A 20,736-nucleotide genomic window follows, 5' to 3' on the forward strand; every position below is an offset into this window, starting at 1 on the left:
TCCCGCCTCCGCTGTTGCCTCCAGAGGGGGCCTGAGTATGGGGGCACCCCACTCCCCTCTTGACCCACCAAAGAGACCTTCTCACCGACCCCCTGTTGGGGGTGTAAGCTCAGTTCCATGTGGACAGTCTCGGGCAGGTAAAAGTGAGGACTTCTAAACCTTAGAGTTCTCATGAGGCCCCCCAGGGAACAGCAGGGAATTGAGGTGTGAGACCGGGATATCTCGTGCATTTCCGCCTCTTCCCGTGGGAAACGTGCTGGGAGAGAGCATCCCCGCCCTCGAGATTGGCCCGGGTCTGAGCACACTTATTGTTATCTACCAGGCACGGTATTCAGGTGCAAACTATGCGGCAGGAGAGCTTAAGTAGGGTCAGGAAAGCCTGAAGGCGCTCTTAGCGCTGAGGGGCCCTTAGAGGACAGAAGGCCCCTCTTCCTTCTCTCCTCTCTTCTCTCTTCCCTCTCCCCTCTCTCCCCACTTCCACTTCCACTTCCATTAAGATCTTTGCCTCCTTGGGAGATTTCTCTCTCCTCAGGAAGAGTTCCCCCTGCACATGTAACCAAGACCCTGAATAAAGCCTAACCCTTGTTCGACTCTGGAAAGTCTCTTCTCTCATACGTTTATCCAGTTTGGCCAGCCGAAGACCCGCGATAGGTAAGGTAAGACTCGGGTAGCCTTAGGCCTCTAGGCCTGACAACCTCCGTCACCTGTGGGTGGAGGGACCCGTGCGGCCGCTGGAGATCCTGTCCCTGAAGTCCGCTCGGATCTTCTCCTCTCGGTGCCGGGGCCGGGGCAGGGCTGGGCTGGGCTCCGCGTCCGCAGCATGACGGACCTTTTGCAAGAGGTTTGCAGGTCCCTCTGGAACAGAAATCTTATCCGCTCTGCTGTTATGTGGCTTCTCCTGCTCCCGAATTTATTGGCAGCTTTTTACTACAGATATTTCATGGGCTGTGGGTTCGGAGCTAGCGTATTTGTGTGTTTCTACTCCGCCATCTTGGCTCTGCCTGGGGAGCTTTTTTAAGGACTCCTTTGCCTCCCTAGAGCAGGGGTTCTTAATCTTAAGTTCACGAACTTCTAAAAAAATTTCTTTTAATTTTTATGTCTGTATTTCAATATAATTGGTTTCCTTTGTCTTAATTTTTTTTCATTTTTTTTGTTTTAAAAACATTCTGAGAAGAGTCCTTAGGCTTCTCAGCCTGCCAAAGAAATCCATGACATAAAAAAGATTTAGAATCCCTGACCTACAACATTAACAAAACAGAGATACAACACAAGGGTTAAAATTATTAAACATAATATAGCATACCCTCTGGGAACTATCTCTCGATTCACATTGGTTAGGTGTGGAGGGGAAGGTTTGAGTTACTCTCTGTCTCTAAATGCTTTAACCTTTAGTAGTCAGCCAGAGGATACAATTAGTTCAAATCAAAGACATTTACTGAGATAGTACTGTAAGAGCAGTGGCTACGAAACTCCTCCCTGTTCCTCTTAAACTGGGCTGGAATCTCCCATAAATACTGTGTTGGTGAGAAGAATGGGCGCACACACACATAGATTGTATGCTGGCAGTTCACATCATACACATAGAGTATACTCAATCAATCCATGCCTCCAGCACTGGAGGGCCCCAATATCCTCATGCTGTTTTCTTTGGGTGTAACATTTCTGCTTGACAGGTCACTCAGTTGAGCTTCCTGAACCTGTATATCTCTACAAGTCATCTCTTGCTCTCCCTCTGGAGTATGATTTCTCTTTGGCTATTGGGTTGTTGGTGTTTTTTTAAGAGTTAGTGGAGACTGGAGAAAATGTCTAGTTCTCTATCTTTTTTGGTCATGTTACTTGAATAAAGGAGACTGAGGGGGGCAGAGCCAAGATGGTGGAGTAATAGCACGCACTTTCTAGAGTGTTGCCCCCAAGCCCAGTCAAATACCTGTAAAAAATGGCTCTAAACAATTTCTGGAGCTGCAAAACCCACAGAAGGAAGGAGTGAAGCAAATCTCCAGCCCAAGACAGCCTGGAAGGTCACTAGGAAGTGTCCATTATGCTACGCAGGGGGCAGGGGGCATTCCAGTGTGGGCCACATTGGCAGAGACAGGACCTGAGCAAGCCATGGGGAGACTGAATCTCTCCCACCTGTGGCATTTTCCAGACTTCAGGACCCCAAGGTACTGAGGACAAATCAGAAGGTTAGTGGGAAAAGCCTGTAGGACCAGTGTGGGAGAGTGGAGTGATCCAGCCCTAGCCCCAGGGCAGCAGAGGGGGGAGAGGGCAGAGGAACCCATTGTAGCCACAGCAGCAACTGGAGCAGAGACAGCAACTATTTCTGGAACTCATAGGCCTACAGATTATGGGGGAATTGAGCAGCTGACAGTACACCCCCACTGGAAGCAGAGATCTACTTTGACAAAGAGCTCAAAAGTCAAGTAAATGACTGGGGAAATGAGCAAAAGCCAGAAAAAAAAAAAGAATCAGACTATAGAATCTTACTTTGATGACAAGGAAGACCAAAACATGCAAACAGAGGCAAAGCTCCTCCATCCAAAGCCTCCAAGAAAAATATGAATTGGTCTCAGGCTGTGGAAGAGCTCAAAAAGAATTTTGAAAATCAAAAGAAGTAGAGCAAAAATTGGAAAGAAAAATGAGAGTGAAGCTGCTTGCTTAAGAAGACCCAAAAAAGTGCTGAAGAAAATAACACTGTAAAAAATAGACTAACCCAAATGACAAAAGAGATCCAAAAACTCAGTGAAGAAAATAATTCCTTAAAGATCAGAATGGAGCAGATGGAAGCTAATGACTTTATGAAAAATCAAGAAATTATAAAACAAAACCAGAGTAATGAAAAAATAGCAGACAATGTGAAATATCTCATTGGTAAAACAACTGACCTGGAAAATAGATAAACCATCTCAGCCTACATAAAATATATGCTGCATCTGCCATAAGTGTTCTGATGAATTGGCCCTCCTCCTACATGGAAATACAGTACAGAAGAGAAAATGAACAGCAGAACATCAGAATAATATACATATTTATGCATATATACATATATGTGAAACAAAAAAGAGAGAATATTAGAAAAGGGTAAAAGTATAGGCCTACCTCCCCCACCTCCACCTGCTGACCAAATGTTTCCAGAAAAGTTGCATGGAAATTAAAGTTGTATAAATTTAATAATGCAGATACCAAAAACTCATTTAAAAATTTCCCATGATAAATCATTTTTAGCAACCCCATGATACAAATTAAGTCTGGTAACATTGTAGAAGAGATTATTAGAGGTGGTTAGTAAGCACCTAAAAGAGGGGGATAATCAAAAAGAACCAGCTTGGCTTCATCAAGAACAGATTAAATCAAACTCAATCTATTTCCTTTTCTTTCTTTCTTTTTTTTTTTTTTTTTTTTTTGCCTTTTTAGATAGGGTTACTAAGTGGGTAGATCAGGAGAATGCTAAAGTCTACATTTGGTAGACTTTAGTAAAACATCTGATAAAATGTCTGATGCTTTTTTTTGTGGAAAAGATGAAGAGGTTAAACAGTAGTACAGCTGAATGGATTCACAACTGATTGGATGACTGGACTCAAACAGTTGCCATTGGGGGTGGGAGGGAGGCCCACTTGGAAGGAGGTCTCCAGGAGATGTGTGGTCCCTAGGATCTATTCGTGGTCCTGTGCTGGTTACCCTCTTTATTGAGGATTTGGATTAAAGAATGGATAGTACGTTTAACACAAAGCTAGAAGAACTAATATACTTAGATGACAAGATCCAAAAACATCTTAGGGTCTAGAATATTGGACTGAACCTATGAAATTAAATGAGGGAAAATATAAAGTCTGGTAAGTAGAAAAATCAACTTCATAAAAGATGAGGGAGATGTGGTTAGATGACATTTTTTTTCTGACAAAGATCTGGGTGTTTTAGAGAATTGTGAGCTTAATGAGTCAACTATGTAAGAGAGCCAAAAAAGCAGCATTAAAAAAAAAACGCACACATACCCCAAAACAACAATAACAAAAACCTGTGATCTTGGGTTGCATTAAGAGAGGCATAGCATCCAGGAGATAATAGTTCCTTTATACTCTGCCCTGGGTAGAATGAATCTGGAGAAAGGAAGGAAGGAAGGAAGGAAGGAAGGAAGGAAGGAAGGAAGGAAGGAAGGAAGGAAGGAAGGAAGGGAATGAAATAACAAAGGAAGGAACAGAGGGACAGATGGAAGAGAAAGGGAAGGGAGGGAAGGAGAGAGGGAGGAAAGTAAAGGAAGGAGGGAAGGAAGGAAAGAAATAATTATTTATATAACATTTACTATGTGCCAGGCATTATTTGAGTAGGAAAGATATTGATAAGCTGGAGGTCATCCAGAGGAAAGCAACCAGGGTAGTTATGGACCTGGATTCTGGGCCAAATGAGGACTGATTTAAAAGACTGGGGACACTTATCCTAGAGATGAAGATTCAGCAGGGACATGATAACCTCTTTAAATACTTGATGGGGTGTCATATAGAAGAGGGATTAGCTTCACACTGCTTATTCCTGGTTCTGCCTCTGGAGCCATTGGGTAGAAGTTTCAAAGAGTTAGGTTTGGCTTTGATATAAGGAAAAGCTCCTTAACAAATGTTGTTCAGTCATGTCAGTTGTGTGTGACTCTTTGTGATCCCATTTGGGATTTTCTTGGCAAACGTACTGGAGTGGTTTGCCCTTCTCCAGCTCATTTTACAGATAAGGAAACTGAGGCAAATGGGGACAACTGACTTGCCCAAGGTCACACAGGTAGTAAGTTTCTGAGACTGGATTGCAACTCAGATCTTCCTGATTTCAGGCCCAGCACTGTAGCCACTGTACCACCTAGCTATCCCACCCTATTTGGGTAATCAGTTGTAATATCAACATACAGAAAGACAAGTCATTTCCTTTCAGAAAATCTTTTTCTACCTTTCAGCCTTCCTTTAAGCTTACCCAGCAAATGATGCTGACATTTTTGGTTTCCTATACTCCATATTTATCAGGGTGAACTAATTGCTTCCAATTGAGGGTATTTGACAAAAGCCTGAGAAAAGCCCACTATCCAATGCTAAGACTTCACAAAATTAATATACAATGAAGTTGATACACAGTTATACTGTAGTAATTTCTCTTGGTTTCTTAAACATAAGCCAGTGTTGGAGAAACTGGCAAGGGGAAAAGAGATGAAACAGATATAGTTTTATTGTCAGCATTTTAGGAATTATTGGAGATTCCACGACATGGATATGTTGCCTTTCTGGTTTCCTTGTCTTGCCTCACCTTGTTCCTTCAAAAGGAGCATTTCAAGCATTTCAAAATTAGGTGAAGTCTCTGCAAAGAGAAGTGGAGAATTTGGGGCAATTATTTGGGTGATTAACTTAAAAATTCACTTTTGTCTGGTAAGCTGCTTTGGAAATGAACGTCTGGCTTCACTATGCTCCTGTATTCTTGAAAATTCTGATAGATCCTCATATAATAAGTGATATTATAAAAATCTCCATTTGTTAGGAATATCTCAGTTGTAGCCATGATCCTCTCAATCATGCCTGGTATTCTAGGTCCCTTTATACCCCTTGGGCACACTCTCTTCCTCTAGAGAGAATACAGAGAGCTCAGAAATTTGCCATCCAGACTGGCCTTTAAAAACATGGCCTCTTAATATTTGTCTTACCATCCAAGGACCTATAACACATACCAGTCTCTTGCCTGTTCCCAAATCGTGTCTCATATATCAAGTCCCCAGCCTTCTCACACTCACTATCCAGGTTTCCCCATCGCTGGCTATTACCTCTTTTCTCTCCTATATACAAATTCATTCCCCTTAATGTATTAGTCAATTTCCATGCAGGAACCACTAGGGCTTCTTATCTTCTGACACTCCCTCATGCCCACTGAACCAAATTTCATTCATTCTACTTTCCTCTCTCTTCTGCTAATTAGATTGTGAGCTCCTGGTAGTCAGGGACTGTCTTTTGATTCTTTTTGTATCCCTAGCACTTAGCACAGTTCCTGGCACATAGTAGGCATTTAATTAATGTTGATTGATTGATTATGTGATCATTATGTGTGATGACTCAAACTTCAATGCAAGCAAGTCCAGAGACTAATTAACTGGCAACTGCAGACAGGTAGATACCTCCACAGACTTATGCTTGCTGCATAGCTGAACCCACTCTACCAAAAAATATCCCCCCATTCCATGCTGAATTAGTAAATGAAGAAGATACAACATATTTTGCTCTTGTGTCGGTGTCATGTAGCCAGGATATATTAACAGAGGTGAAAAAAAGTACAATTAATAAATAACCTCAATTTCTTCAACTGTTTGAGAAATTTCCCTAGTATTATCAAAAGCACCATCATCCTTCCAGATTCCCACAGTCATCTCTAAGATTCCTCAATCTCCCACTAATCAGCCTGAGGTAACTAAGTGATTCTGTGGGCCTGGAATCAGAATAAACCTGAGTTCAAATTGTAAGAGGGGATATGGTTTCTATTCTTGTTTTGCTTCCACAAATGTTCTTGAAAAATAGTAAAACTCTTGGACTGATGGGAGCTTGTGATAAGATTAGCATGTATAACCTATTTGCAAAGATGATGGTCAAGCACATCTTGGCCTCAGGGAAAACTAGAAGGGTTGGGTCTGACAAACAACTCAGGACCCTAGCCTCTCTACCCCACCTATGCCTACAATCTTCATAAGGAGAGGATATAAGGAAATAAAGTGAGGAATCTGAGGATTTTGAACTAACCCTAACTCTACCTGGAAGGACAAAACTGTGTAACCTCACTCCTGCCTCTGTATCGGTGTAGGTATTCCTAATGAGCACCACACCCACTTCCTTCTGAGAAGCTTAAAAATAAAAATTTTCCTCTGCCCACTCTGTCACTGAATTCTTTCAGTAAGAATGGGTCTATCACATGGGTCTTCCAGAGGGCACTTCGGGAAGGGAAGCAATGCGCAGTGGCAGCTCGGCCAGGGCTAACTGCCTGACCTTTCCTGGGAAGCCCTATGATCCCCACAGCCGAGTGTCTCACAAAATCCTGGATCAGACACTTAGTACCTCTATTTGCCTCACTGTCCTCAAACTAGCTCCCAGGGTTGTTGTGAGGGTGAAAAGAAATAATATTTGTAAAGTGCTTAGCACAGTTGTTGGCACATAGTGGAGCTTAATAAATGCTTGTTTCCTGCTTTCACAATATCTCCTTTTTCTTCTCTTGCCCCACCCCACCCCTACCCTAGTTCAGGCCTTACAACCTCTCAGATGGACTTTTGTGATAGTCTTCTAATTAGTCAGCCTTTCTCAAGTCTTTCCCCACTCTAATCCATTCTCCGCACAACTGTTCATGTGATTTTCCTCAAGGACAGGTCTGATCATATCATTGGTTTATTCAATAAACTCCAATAGCTCCCTATCCTCCTTGGGAACAACCATAAACTCTTCTATTGGGCATTGAAACACATCACAACCTTTCTTTCCAACCTCACTAGATATGATTTCCCATCAAGCATGCCATAGCCTAACCAAACTGGCTTTCATATTGTTCCTCACATATAGCACATCTCCCATCTCTGCACAGGTTGTCCTCCATAACGGGAATGCAGACCTCTTCACCCCCACCTCTTGCAATCCTTTATTTCCTTCAAAATTCAGCACAAATACCACCTTCTACATGAAACCTTTCCTGGCTCTCTCTGGCTGTTAGGGCCATCTCCCCCAAATTACCCACTATTTATTTTCATATACCTATGAATGTTGTTTACAAATGTACACTAACACATATGCATGTGCATGCACACACACACACACTCACACACATATATATATATACAACATGCCATCTTCTCCATATGAATGCACATTCCTTAAGAATAACTTCATTTTTGTCTTTATATTTCCAGTGCCTTGCACATAATAAATACTTGCTGATTGATTTTAAATTTCATTGCACAAGTGTATTTTGCATTTTTATAGGAGAAGTATACTATCAATGATATTAGCATGAGAGGTTTTTCTGAGCTTGGGAACTGTGATCCCAAGTTACATACCATTTGACACCATCCCAAACCACAAGTTCCCAGAAGACTTGATTTCACTGATATGTACATTCCTCATTTTAAAATTCCTTGAAATGTTGATCCTCAGTCCTAAATACAAAAATATGGGGTTCCTGGAAACAAACAAAAAACTCTTTCATAAAAGTCTAAGATTTGCTGCAGAATAACACGTACTATAACAGCAATGGATATTTTGTTAATTTTGGAGGTAGCCAGGATACCATAACTTCCAGGGAATAGGGAGGAGAGAAAATTAAACATAAATCTGGTTCTAACGGTTGAAATGTGGAGAAATATCTCCAACCTGTTAGGCAAAGTGAAGGAAGAAGCAGGATGATAGGAGACAAAAGAACAAATTGGGTGCCAGGAGACAGCCAGAAGATCATAAACCAGAGTTAGTGTCAGTAAAAATAGAGTTTCACTTGACAAGGTGCCCCCTTCATTGCAGTCAGATTTCAGCAAGGTTTCTGACAAAGTCCCTCAAAATATTCTTATGAAAAATATATAGACCTGTACCAAATAATAAAACTACATCAGTCTGAAACATTGACTGACTCAAAGATCATTATTAATGAAACAGTGAGTGCTAAGCCAGAGAGGGAAGGAGTTTCTAGTACAGCCTTGGCAGGGACCTGACTTTGTCCTATTTTCTCCCCAACATTTTCACCAGTATCTTAGATGAAGGCATAGATGAAATCTGAATATTTTCAAGTGACAAGAAGCTGAGGATAGTTAATATCTTAGATGATAGAACTGGAATCTGAAAGAACTTGATAGTTTAGAAGGGTGGGCTTGAGGCTAAAATGAAAATTAATAGGGATAAATGTAAAAAAACCAAAACAATTGTACAGGTACAAAAGGAAGATGTGACTAAATAGCAGTTAATGTAAAAAAAATGATAAACTGTAGGCATTTTGTGGCTGGAAAGCTGAATACTAATCAACAGTGTGATGCAGCAGTCAAAAAAAGCTAATGAGACCTTCCACTGCAACTAGTGTTTAAAACTGGGGAGATGATAGTCTCACTGTACTCAGTCCTTTGTTAGAGTACACAGGAATAATGATGATGATGATGATGATGATTATAATAACTAACCATTTGTGTAGCATTTACCGTGTGCCAGACACTGTGCTAAGTACTTTACAAATATCATCTCATTTGATCCTTACAACTTTGGATGGTAGGTGCTATTATTATATTTTTCTTACAGATGAGGAAACTGAGAGAAACAATGTTAAGTTACTTGAATAATGCAAATACACACACACACACACATATATACATATATATAATACATATATATTTAAATGATAGGATGACTGGGCTATTATTTAGAAGACCATTTTCTTCCCACTTACACAAAAAGTTGTTCAAAAGATTCTATGCCATGGGTTTTTAACCTTTGCAAAAAATTGTTATTGATTCTTTTGATTTTTCTATCACTGTTACTTCCAAATATACATTCCCCTTTCCTAGCCTTTTCTTGTTACAAAGAAAATCAATAAAGCAAAAAAAAAAATCAAAAATGAACTTATTTGACCAATATGGTATGGAATGTTGCATAGTTTCCTCTGGTCCAATGAAAGGAGAGAGGTACATTTTCTCATTGGCCCACATTGATCATTACAATTGTATAACATTTAACTTCATTTTACTGTTCATTTATATGACTATAGTCAGTGTGTATATTGTTTCCCTGGTTCTGTTGACTTTACTCTGTATCAGTCCACACAAGTTTTTTTGTGAATTTTTCGTGTGCTTTATTTGTTCTGTTAATTCACATACCATAATTTATTCAGCCTTTCTTCTATCAATGTGCACTCATTTTGAATACAGTTCTTTTCCACCACAAAAATAGTGCTGCTGGGAATATTTTGGTTTACATGAGACCTTTAGATTAAATAATAATAGCTAACATTCTTATAGCTCGTTGAGGTTTACAAAGTGCTTTATATATGTTAAATTTATTTTATCCTCACAGCTCTGTGAAGTAGATGCTGTTTTTATCCTTATTTTACAAGTAAGCAAACTGAGTCAGGTTAAGTGACTTGCCCAGAGTTACACAGCAAGTAAATGTTTAAAGCAGTCTTTGAACTCAGGTCTTCCTGATTTCAGATTTAACCTTCTATCTGCTGTCTCGCTTCCTTCTGTCTAGGGTATCTACTTAGGAATGAAATCTCTGGGTCAAAGGATACAAAAGCTTTAGTCATTTTCTTGAATAATCCCAAATGATTTTTTCCAGAATGGGCAGACCAATTCACATATCCACAAACAGAGAATTAACGTGCCTGTTTCCACACAACACTTCCAGCATTTTACAATTAACATTGGTATTATGTAGCTGGTATTTATGTAGGACTCTACTGTTTGCAAAGCATTTAAAATATTTATTTTATTCTAACAACAATGCTGGGATGCGGGTGTTATAAGTATGATTCTTATTTTATAGAGGAGAAAACTGAGACAGGCAGAAGTCAAGTGACTTGCCCAGGGTCACACAGTTAGTGTCTGAGGCTGGATTTGCACTCAGGTCTTCCTGAGTGTAAATACGGCACTCTATCCTTTGTGCCACCTAGTCATATAAATGTTAATTGCTTTAAATGTGTTCTTCTTCTTAACCTTTCATCTCAAGATGCCATAATCTCAAAATCTATATCTACAGATTTCTTCTTGATAGCTTTATGTGTCGTGCGTCCTGTGAGGAGATCAATAAAAGTATTTATAGATATTGCTTTCATTCATTGGTTTAATTTGACTTCCAGATTCAAATTTAAAGTCTTTGGTCTCTACCTTTCCTTGACATTAAAAATATTATAGACTCCAAATGATATTTTGATATCATTAAAGGAATCTATGAGCTAGAAAAACTATTTAATGTGTCTTTCATTGGACCATATAACCGTTCATGTACAGGAATGTACAACAAGATGCCTTGATAAAACTAACTTTTGTAATTGGAAGCCATACTCAGTTCCGTTTAGGAGAGATGATTAATGAGTTTAAGACTGGGCAAAACCTTGAGTTAGACTGTCTTCCTGAAAAATGCTACATTTTATGTAAATTATTCTTGATATGACTGTGTTGGTGGCATGTCTTAAATACAGAACAGTTTTCTGTGAGGCCATCATATATTCTAACATTTTCACTATATGTGGACCTATTTTATTTATTTGTGGTATATGAAATCATGAATATGGAACTGAGTCAAAAGCTTTGCAATAATCAATAAAAGCGGTACAAATATTATGGCATTTTCAGGTGACTTGTTCAATAATTACTGAATCAATAATAATTGGCTCCTTATGCCCCTGGGACTTTGAAGAAAAATACCTCCTTTTTTGTTAAGTTAATATACTGTTTTCTTTTGAATACTTTTCGATATCTTACCAATACAAGCTATGAATTATTCGTATAAAGCACATAAACATTGGGCCTGTGTTTGGAGGGGTCACTAACATTCTCATCTTTTAGTGGCAGATATGATGCCTTCTTATGTCTGAGAAGAGACTAGTAAAGTACTTTACTAGTGGGAAGGTTTAAGCTCGGAATGGTATGTCTGCTCCAGATCTGCTGCTTGACAATTTTGCAAACCAGAGTTGTCCATATCTCTTAACATAACGTTCCTTGTTCATGATATTGTTACAAAGTCTGTTTTGCATTTGATCCGATTTAATTTTTTTCATTGTGTTTAACTCTGTGTAACCATTTAGACCAGAAATTTTCCACATCCTTTATCAGGGATTCTTAATCTCTCTCTCTCTCTCTTTCTCTCCGTCTCTCTGTTTCTCTCCCTCTCTCCTTTCCTCCCTTCCTCCCATCTCTCTACCTCTTTCCCTCCCATTCCCCTCTCTCTCATAATTTTTTTTTTTACTTCTCAAGCTTCTATATAAAGGTTTTTACAAATTAATTTTGGATTGTTTATTTTCTTCCTTATGGGCTTTGACTCCTTGGATCATCTTAATTTTTAAACTCTTGCTCTCAATTAATTGTTGATTAAGGGAATCTAGAATTTCTAATGTACTTTTATTTTCCAGATTCTGCTTCATTTTTCTTAATGGTTACCTTTAATTGGGCTATGTGGCATTAAAGTTTTCTGCCACATGTACTTGCTAAATATTGATGTAATCTTTGAAAAATAGGACATTTATTTAATCTCACAATTTTGAATGATCAAGCAGAGCTTGACTCCTCATTAAGCATTTATTGATAACTTAATTATACATGGCACTGCAAAGTCACGTTACTTAATCTTTAGGGGCTTACTATTGGAAACAGATGGAAAATGACATACAGAATATATAGATAGTAGGATAAAGACATTAGATCAGTACATAAATGAATATGAAGTATTTATATCCTAAGCATGATCCTATATTAGAGAGAAATGCATGTGAGAGTGGAAAGGCTAAGATAAATACATGCCACAAATATATATAAAATTAGGATTTTTAGAATTAGAAGAGACCTTAAGATCAGTGTGTCCAATCCTCCTTATTGTGGAACTAAGAAAACTGAGACTGTGAGTTGTGAAGTGGCTTCTCTGAGATAAGACAGCTAATGAATGGCAGAAGCACAAAAACTTGAGCTCTCTCGGTGCCCTTGTCGGCATGCTGCTATACTGAGCTATTTACACTTCAGATAAAGTGATTCTGAAGCCACAAAGTGCATCACCAAGTGATCAGTGAAAGAGGTGCTCAGTAGGAGCAGCTTAGGTGAACAGTTACACGTTCTACTAGAAAAAAAAACCAAGCTAGAGTTAATTAATAGTCCCCTCAACTCCAGGACACACAACCCTATGTTGCAGCCTGTTGCAGGGCAATCATAGAAATTTAAGGTCCTTTAAAGTTTTATGAATCTATGTGCCTTCCACCCACCTTTGTAGCAACCATATGGTATTTTTAATCTTATTATCTTCAATTAACAAAATTTTACTTTCTTTACCTTCTACCTCTTCCCCAAAGGAAAAAAAAGAAAAAACAACAACAAATCCCTTGTAACAAATATGCATAATCAAGCAAAACAAATCTGGCACTGTGTTCAAAAAATGTTTCCTCCTGCATCTAAGGCCCAAAATTTATATAATATTTGATTATTTCTTGCAGATCTTTAAGTCACTTGTGCCATGGTGATATTTGATGCCTGTCTATAACAAAGTTCCACGTTTTTTCCTATGATTCTTATTATGGCAGAAGTCACTATGTGCAGGTCCTAAAACATTTTTTAACATTATTTGTCAAAAAATGTGTAAGAATGCATGGTTTTAATAGCTAGTAGCACTTATAGAGAATTTAAGATTTGCAAAGCATTTTACATGTGTTATTTTATTTGATTCTTATAAATAGCCCCTGTGGGTTGGTTTCTAATCTAGCACATGCTAGTTTTTTAAAATTATTCTTTTTTTTTGTAATTGGTCTGCCAGTTGAATTTATACCCTTAAACTCATAAAGAATCTTAAAAAGAGTTTCAAAAAGAGCCTTCAAAAATTTAAAACTAAAGTGTAGTTCAAAAATCATTTGCAACATTGGTATGATTTTCCTCATGCATTTCATTTCATTGTCAAACAGAATTTCATAATCAGGCAGAACAGGCAATATGCCTCAGTTGCCTTCCTACCCTGAAACTTCCGTCAGTGCCTGTGGCCTTCTCACCTTGGAACATTTTCCCTTTTCACCCCCTTCTCTCATTGGTAAATTCTTCAATTTGGGGAGGGTCCCAGGCTGGCCATCTTATATTTCTCTCCCAGCTTTGCTTTTGACACTCCACACTTCACCAACATGCTTTCTTACCGTGAAACTTCCTTCATCCCTGGTGGCCCTCTCACCCTGGAAGACCCCTCCTCTGACTGGGACACCCTGGCCTTGCATAGTAACCCTCATCTCTCCCTGCTTTCAGTTTTATGTGTTGTCTTCTCCATTAGAATGTAAGTTCCTTGAGAGCAAGTGCTCCCTCCCTCCTTCCCTCCTTCACTCCCTCTCTCCCTCCTTCTCTCCTTCTCTCTCTCTCTCTCTCTCTCTCTCCCCCCCTATTTTCATCTCCACCACTTAGCACAGTTCCTAATATAGTAAGCACTTAATAAATACTGCCCTCCTCCTCTGCCCACCCCCAATTTCTGTTATTTGTGTTAAGTGAAGATTTTCAATACATCAGATTCCTTTATTTTTCCATCTTCAGATTTTAGTAGCTCCTTAATTTCATCTAATCTGAGCTAAGGAAGGAAAATATTTCTTATGGTATCCCCATATTGGAATGCAATATGTTATTATACGATTTAGAGTTGAGAAAACTGTTAGTAAAAATGGTATGAAACCTTTGCCTATAACTGGTAAGATGTTTCCATTTTTGTTATGATATAGGACTGGTACAAAATGAAAGTATTCATATGTTCAGGCTATTTTATGAGCCCTTGTGACTTGCTTATTTTTATGGTCAACACCATTTCCACTAAAGCAGTTCTAATAGGTAGGGTATAGTTACTTCTAATTTATTCCAGGTTATCTTGCCTTCTTGTGGTACCAGAATATGAAGGAACATCACTTACCCTACTGCCCTCCCTATTAAACTGATTATCAGGATAGTTTTGAGTAGGGTCATCTTGAAATCATGTGTTCTATGTCTCTTTCTTTGACATCTTTAAATTTTTAAATAATTTTATTATTTGTTTATTTAAAATGTTCTTTTAAAATTTTGAGTTTCAAATTCTCTCCCTCCCTTCCACCCTTTCCTCACCCACAGAGAACACACGCAAAATGATATCAATTATACATGTGAAATTATGCAAATTATATTTCCTTATTAGCCAGCTTTTTTAAAGCAAAGCAAAGTGAAATGAGAAAATTACACATCAGTTTGCATTCATATGTCATTAGTTCTATCTCTGGAAGTGGATAGCATTTTTTCATCATGAGTGCTTTGGAATAGTCTTGGATGATTGTATTGAACAGAGTAGCCAAGTCTTTCTCAGTTGATTTTCATTACAACATTGCTGTTACTATGTATAATGACTTCCAGGTTCTTCTCACTTCACTTTCCATCATATAGGTCTTGCCATGTTTTTCTGAAACCATTCCCCTGGTCATTTCAATAGTATTCCACAACAATCATATGCCACAACTTGTTTAGCCGTTCCTCAATTGATGGGGATCCCCTCAATTTTCAATTATTTGCTACTACAAAAAGAGCTGCTATAAATATTTTTCTACATATAGGTCTTTTTCCTTTTTCTTTGATCTCTTTGGGATACAGACCTAGTAGTGGTATTGCTCAGTCAAAAGGCATGCACAGTTCTATAGTTCTTTTGGCATAGTTCCAAATTGTTTCCCAGAATGGTTAGAGTAGTTCACTGCTCCACCAGCAATTCATTAGTGTACCTCTTTTCCTATTTGGCCAAGTCTGCCTTTTAAGGAGTTCTTTTCTCTAGTAAATTTTGTACCTCCTTTTCTAATTGGCCAGTTCTGCTTTTTATTTATTTTTTTTTTTTGGATAAAAAATTCCAGTTCTTATTTATTTAAAAAGACAAATAAGAGGAAGGAGGGATGGGGCTGCAAGGTTTATCCTGAGAAACTGCCAGAGTCCCTGCCCCTTCAGCACCCAGGCAGGGAATGGGGCACATTTTTCTTGGAAACAAAGATTTAGAAAGAATTCCAACAAATTGCTGCACAAAACACCCCTGAAAATGGAAAGAACCTTTGGTCACCAAATCCCCTGGCCAAGCAGTGCTCAGGGGAAGCTGGCAGAGTCTATCCACAACATGCTGCTCCCTGAAGGCATGGCAGCTGGCTTAGTCCTCCTCATCCTCCTCGCTGTCCTTCCCCTCATCATCTGCAGCTTGTTTCCTTTTTTCTCCATGCTGGGATTCTTCTCCTACTTCCTCTTCATCCTCCTTTCCATCATCCTAATGCACTCTGGAGCTTATAGACTGGATAATAAGTCTCCACCCACCTAGCACAGAGTGATTGTAATTACTAAATAGTAATTGCTTCTCTTTTACCCAGGAACCCTGAGGGTCTTCCACTCCTAGTTTGATTTTTTTTTTATTAAAGGGGCTTTCCCTTGAGCAACTATATGAAGAAGCCTATTCATTGAATGGGTGTATCTCACTCAAAGTGAAAACGTCAGACATTAGCCTGAAAGGGCCAGGGTCTCACATTTTATCCTGGGCCATCTCCAGTCATTCTGATGAATATCAAGCCACTGGACCCAAATGGTTCAGGGGAAGAAAGTGAGGTTGGTGACCCTGCACAGCCCTCCCTCACTCAAATCAAAGTCAACTGCAAGTCATGTCATCATCTTGATGTCATGGTCCTCTCTAAGAATGAAAGACAAACACAATCTGTAAGTATCAGCTCCCCTCCTCCTCCTCCTCTCTCTCCTCATCCTTCTCCTCTCCTTCCTCCTCCTTCTCCTTCTCTGGTATTCTGCCCAGGGGAAATTAAACTCCATGGCCAAAAGCTGCCTTTTTTCCTCTGGGTTTACTGGCTACATTTCTTGCTCAAGGATCAAGCCTTAAATCCAATTCATTCTGGAGCTCATAGACTAGACAACAAGTCCCCATCCACAAATGAATATCTGGTCAGTGGACCGAGATGGCTCAGGAGAAGAAAGTGAGGTTGGTGACCTTGCACAGCCCTCCCTCATTCAAATCAAAGTCATCTGCAAGTCATGTCATCATCCTGATGTCATGGTCTTCTTCAAGAACAAAGGACACACACAACAACAAGAACCATCCTCCTCTTCATCTTTTACCTCATCTTCTTCCTTGTCCTTCTCTTCCTCCTCCTCTTCTTCACCTATCACTTCCCCATTCTCCCCGAAAACACTCTCCAGGCCTTCCCTCTAGACCTCAGGGTTAGAGTCTAGAGCTTCCTTGTCATCAGCATTGTAGCCATCGAGTTATGTGAGCTGGAGCAAGAGGGCAAACACACTCTCCCAAAAGTTCATCAGCATGGTCACTTTGCATTTGAAAAGTTCTAGGCTCTTGAAGTTCAGAAGTTTTTTCAGGGGCTCCAGTGTATTGATGTCCTTAATTTTGTTCCCACTTAGGTTTAGCTGGATCAGGCTGGGTGTTTGTTAGACCAGGACCTCCAGGCCTCAAGAGAGATGGTTATTGCTGAGCTCTAACTTTTGAAGTCGGGGAAGCTTGGGTAGGTTGGCCAAAGACACAAAGCTGATGTTGACAATGCTGAGAAACTCAAAGTTTTCAAATTCTGAAGACAGGCCCCCAATCTTCTCATCATCTGAGAAGGAGTTATCCAAGACTAGAACCTTCACCTACCCCAGCTTCTTGTTCTGCAGCTCCAGCATAACCTACCACCTCTTGATGTCCATGGCCACCCAGTCCAGCCAGGGAGCCCCAAGAGCCCTGAGAGCTGCCACTGTGTAGACTGCCAGGAAGGTGCCAAAGGCACGTAGAGGGGAAAGGGGTGGATATCATGCCCCTGAGGGCCCTGGAGCACGTTCCCAGCCCACTTCTGCTTTTTTAAGGAACTGTTTTTTTTACTGAATTTTTGTGCCTCTTTTACCATTATGCCAATCTTGTTTTTTTAGGTGTTATTTCCTTCAGTACTGCTTTGTGCCTCTTTTACCAAGCTATTTATTCTCTTCTCATAATTTTCTTGCACCCCTTTTATTTCTTTTCCCAATTTTTCCTTTACCATTCTTACATTTTGTTTAAATCTTCCAGAAATTCTTGTTGAGTTTGAGTCCAGTTAGCATTTTTCTTTGAGGCTTCTTTTGGTAGCTGTTTTCACATTGTTGTTTTCTTCTGTGTTTATGTCTTGGCCTTTCTTGCCACCATAGTAGCTTTTTGTGATTAAATTTTTTGCTGTTTCCTCTTTTTTCCCCCCAGTTATTTCTTGACTTTGAACTTTATGTTAAAGTTGAGCTCTGTTTACCTAGGGATGGGATGACCCTGTGCCAAACTTCAGGTTTTTTCATGCTACTCTTTTCAGAGCTTGTTTTGGGTGTATGCGAGTTTTGGGTACTTCTAGGCTGATGTGATCCTGGGAAAGGTATGGTCAATGGTCTCCTGGTCTACTCTCTGGTCTTTGCCAAGGAAGAGTTCCTGCTCTCCTATAGCTGGACATGGTAATACTCATCTTTGCCTTGGAATTGCAAAAAGGGCTCCCACTCCTTTGGGACTGATCACCAGCTCCCCTCTCCAACCCAAACTGCCCTGGAACTGTGTTTGTGCAATAAGAGTTGCCAAACAGCACCAACTGTACTCGGAAAGAGCAAAGGGTCCCCTGTAATCTCTTTCTGACTCCCTTATTGTCTCTGAGTTGAAAGCTCTCAAAGTTGCTGTTGCCCCCGTTGTTACTGCTGAGGCCTATGTGGGCTCGGGACAGACCCCACCCCAGTGTAATAAAATTCTCCTTCTAACCTCTTAAATTTTCTTAGGCAAGAAAAATGTCTTACCCAACATTTTGTTGGCTCTGCCACTCCAAAATTTGAGATGAGGCATTATTTTTAAATTGTTTGGAGAAGAACATTGAGAAAGTTCAGCTGGGCTGCACCTAATTCACCCTCTTGATCCACCTTTCTTTGACTCTTAATAGCAACTGCATCACATTCAAGATGCTAATTCAATCAGTGGTATTTCCAGAGTCTAATTTGCCAGCATTTTAAGGTTCCTGAAATGTCTTCACAGCTACTCTGTTCCCCTTAAGGTACACCATTTCTGGTATTCTCCTACTTTGCAACTGCTCATTTCTCACAGCATAGTTGGTGGGTTGGCCACTGAAAGGATTATTGCTGTTATTAGCTTATGTTTTTTTTAATGAATTTTGTCTAGAATGATTCAGACACAAGTCGTTATTCTACTGTTACTCTTTTATGTTTAATGATCTGTAGACTATTATACAGATGGATAAAATGACTACTTTGTAGTTGATTAAAACTATTGAATATAATCTTATTAACTTAAAGTATCCTCAGGACTACTCTAGTAGCAGTGAAAACAAGAACGAGTCAATCAATAAACATTTATTATATGCTTAATATGTAGCAAGCACTTTGTTAAATACTGGGGATAGAAAAAGAAGCAAAAGATAGTCCCTTCTCTCAAGGAGCTTACAATCAAATGAGGAAAACAACATGCAAATAAACATATACAAAACAAGCTATAAACAGGATAAATAGGAAATAATTAAAAGATAGAAAACATTGGGATTAATAGGGGTTAGAGAAAGCCTCCTACAGAAGGTAGTATTTCAGTCGGGATTTAAAGAGAACCAGGGAGGTCAGTAGTCTGAGAGGAGAAGAGAGAGAGTTTCAGGCATGGAGGACAGCCAGAGAAAATGCCCAGAGCTGAGACACAGATTGTTTTGTTTGTATAACAGCCAGGAGGCCAGTGTCCCTGGATGCAAGAGTATGTGGTGGGAAGTAGGGTATAAGAAGACTGGAATGACATATACATTGTTTTATTCCCACTTAGTTTTAATGTCTTCTGTTAGGTTTCTATATTTTGAAAGCTTTTCACTCTGTGTAGTTTGTAGGTTATGAGTAGTCAGTATAGCAATGTCTACTTAGAATATTGTTCTAAAATTATTATGGATGAATGCTGAGCAGATGATTGTGGGCAGCAGTTGATTTTGTCTATAATAATGCTCATGTTCCAGTGCAGTCTGTTGAATTCTCAAGGATATTTTGGGATTTGTATTTGTAGTATGAAGATCTGTTACCTAAAGGAGAGTGAGGTTCTGGTGTATAATTCTAGCTGTCCGGGGTGTCATGCTATATTTTTGTAACCTGCAAAAATGAGTTATTGAGCATGGAGTTATTGGAGATGTCACCTAAGGAGAATTTTGATTTTACTCTGAAATCTTAAGCCATTTCATAGGCTCTATCTGGAGCCAAATCACATTCAATTATATTCAACAAATTTAATAGTAAATACCTGTTGTCAGCCTTTACTATTACTTTATGAAGTAAGATCTGTTTGGTCTAAAGGTATTTCTATAAATTTTTAATCAGTTTATCGTGGGCCCTGGGTTTATCTGTTAATTCTCTTTTTCCTTCCTGACAAGGAAGGGCTCATCTTTCTTTAGCTTCTTTGGGGTAATGAAGCCTGTGTTTCTTTAACGTTGTATGTTTTTTGTTTGAATGCCTTCTTAATCTGTTGTATTTTATTACCAAGCCAAAAGTACACATTAAAGCAGGCATTATAGAGGTGTCAGTTTCTCTTAAAGTGTTCCTGTTGTTAAATTTTGACTTCAGGATGTCAATCAGTCTTTTAAAATACGCAGTTCCACCTTTCTCCTCTTGTCTTGCCAGGAGACAATAATGGTAATTGTACATATTATCTTTATCCCTTGGCTGCTTTGACTTACAGTTTAAAGAGACCTATTCACTGAATGGGCATTGCCTGACTCAGGGACCTTAGCTTAAAAGGACCAAAGTCTCCCATTGCATCCTGGATCATCTCTAGTTGTCTTAATAGATATCTGATCACTGGACTCTGATGGCTCTGGAAGAGAAAGTGAGGCTGGTGACCTTGCACAGCCCTCCATTTAAGTGAAAATCAATTGAAAGTCATATCATCAACTACCCGATGTCATGGTCCTCTTTGAGAATGAAGGACAAACCACACAAGCTCAACGTCTTCTGTTTCTATTTTCCTTGGCTCACGTTACAGATTTTACATTTGTCAAGTGGAAATATGATATCATACTATTCACTTATATGGA

General features: G+C 39.3%; 1 pseudogene; it reads right to left on the reverse strand.

The window, feature by feature from the left end:
• Positions 1-14,908: 14,908 nt before the first annotated feature.
• LOC140508893 (acidic leucine-rich nuclear phosphoprotein 32 family member B-like) lies at positions 14,909-17,377 on the reverse strand (annotated as a pseudogene).
• Positions 17,378-20,736: the final 3,359 nt, after the last annotated feature.

Source organism: Notamacropus eugenii, chromosome 5 (genome assembly GCF_028372415.1).
Source record: "Notamacropus eugenii isolate mMacEug1 chromosome 5, mMacEug1.pri_v2, whole genome shotgun sequence".
Classification (NCBI taxonomy): domain Eukaryota; kingdom Metazoa; phylum Chordata; class Mammalia; order Diprotodontia; family Macropodidae; genus Notamacropus; species Notamacropus eugenii.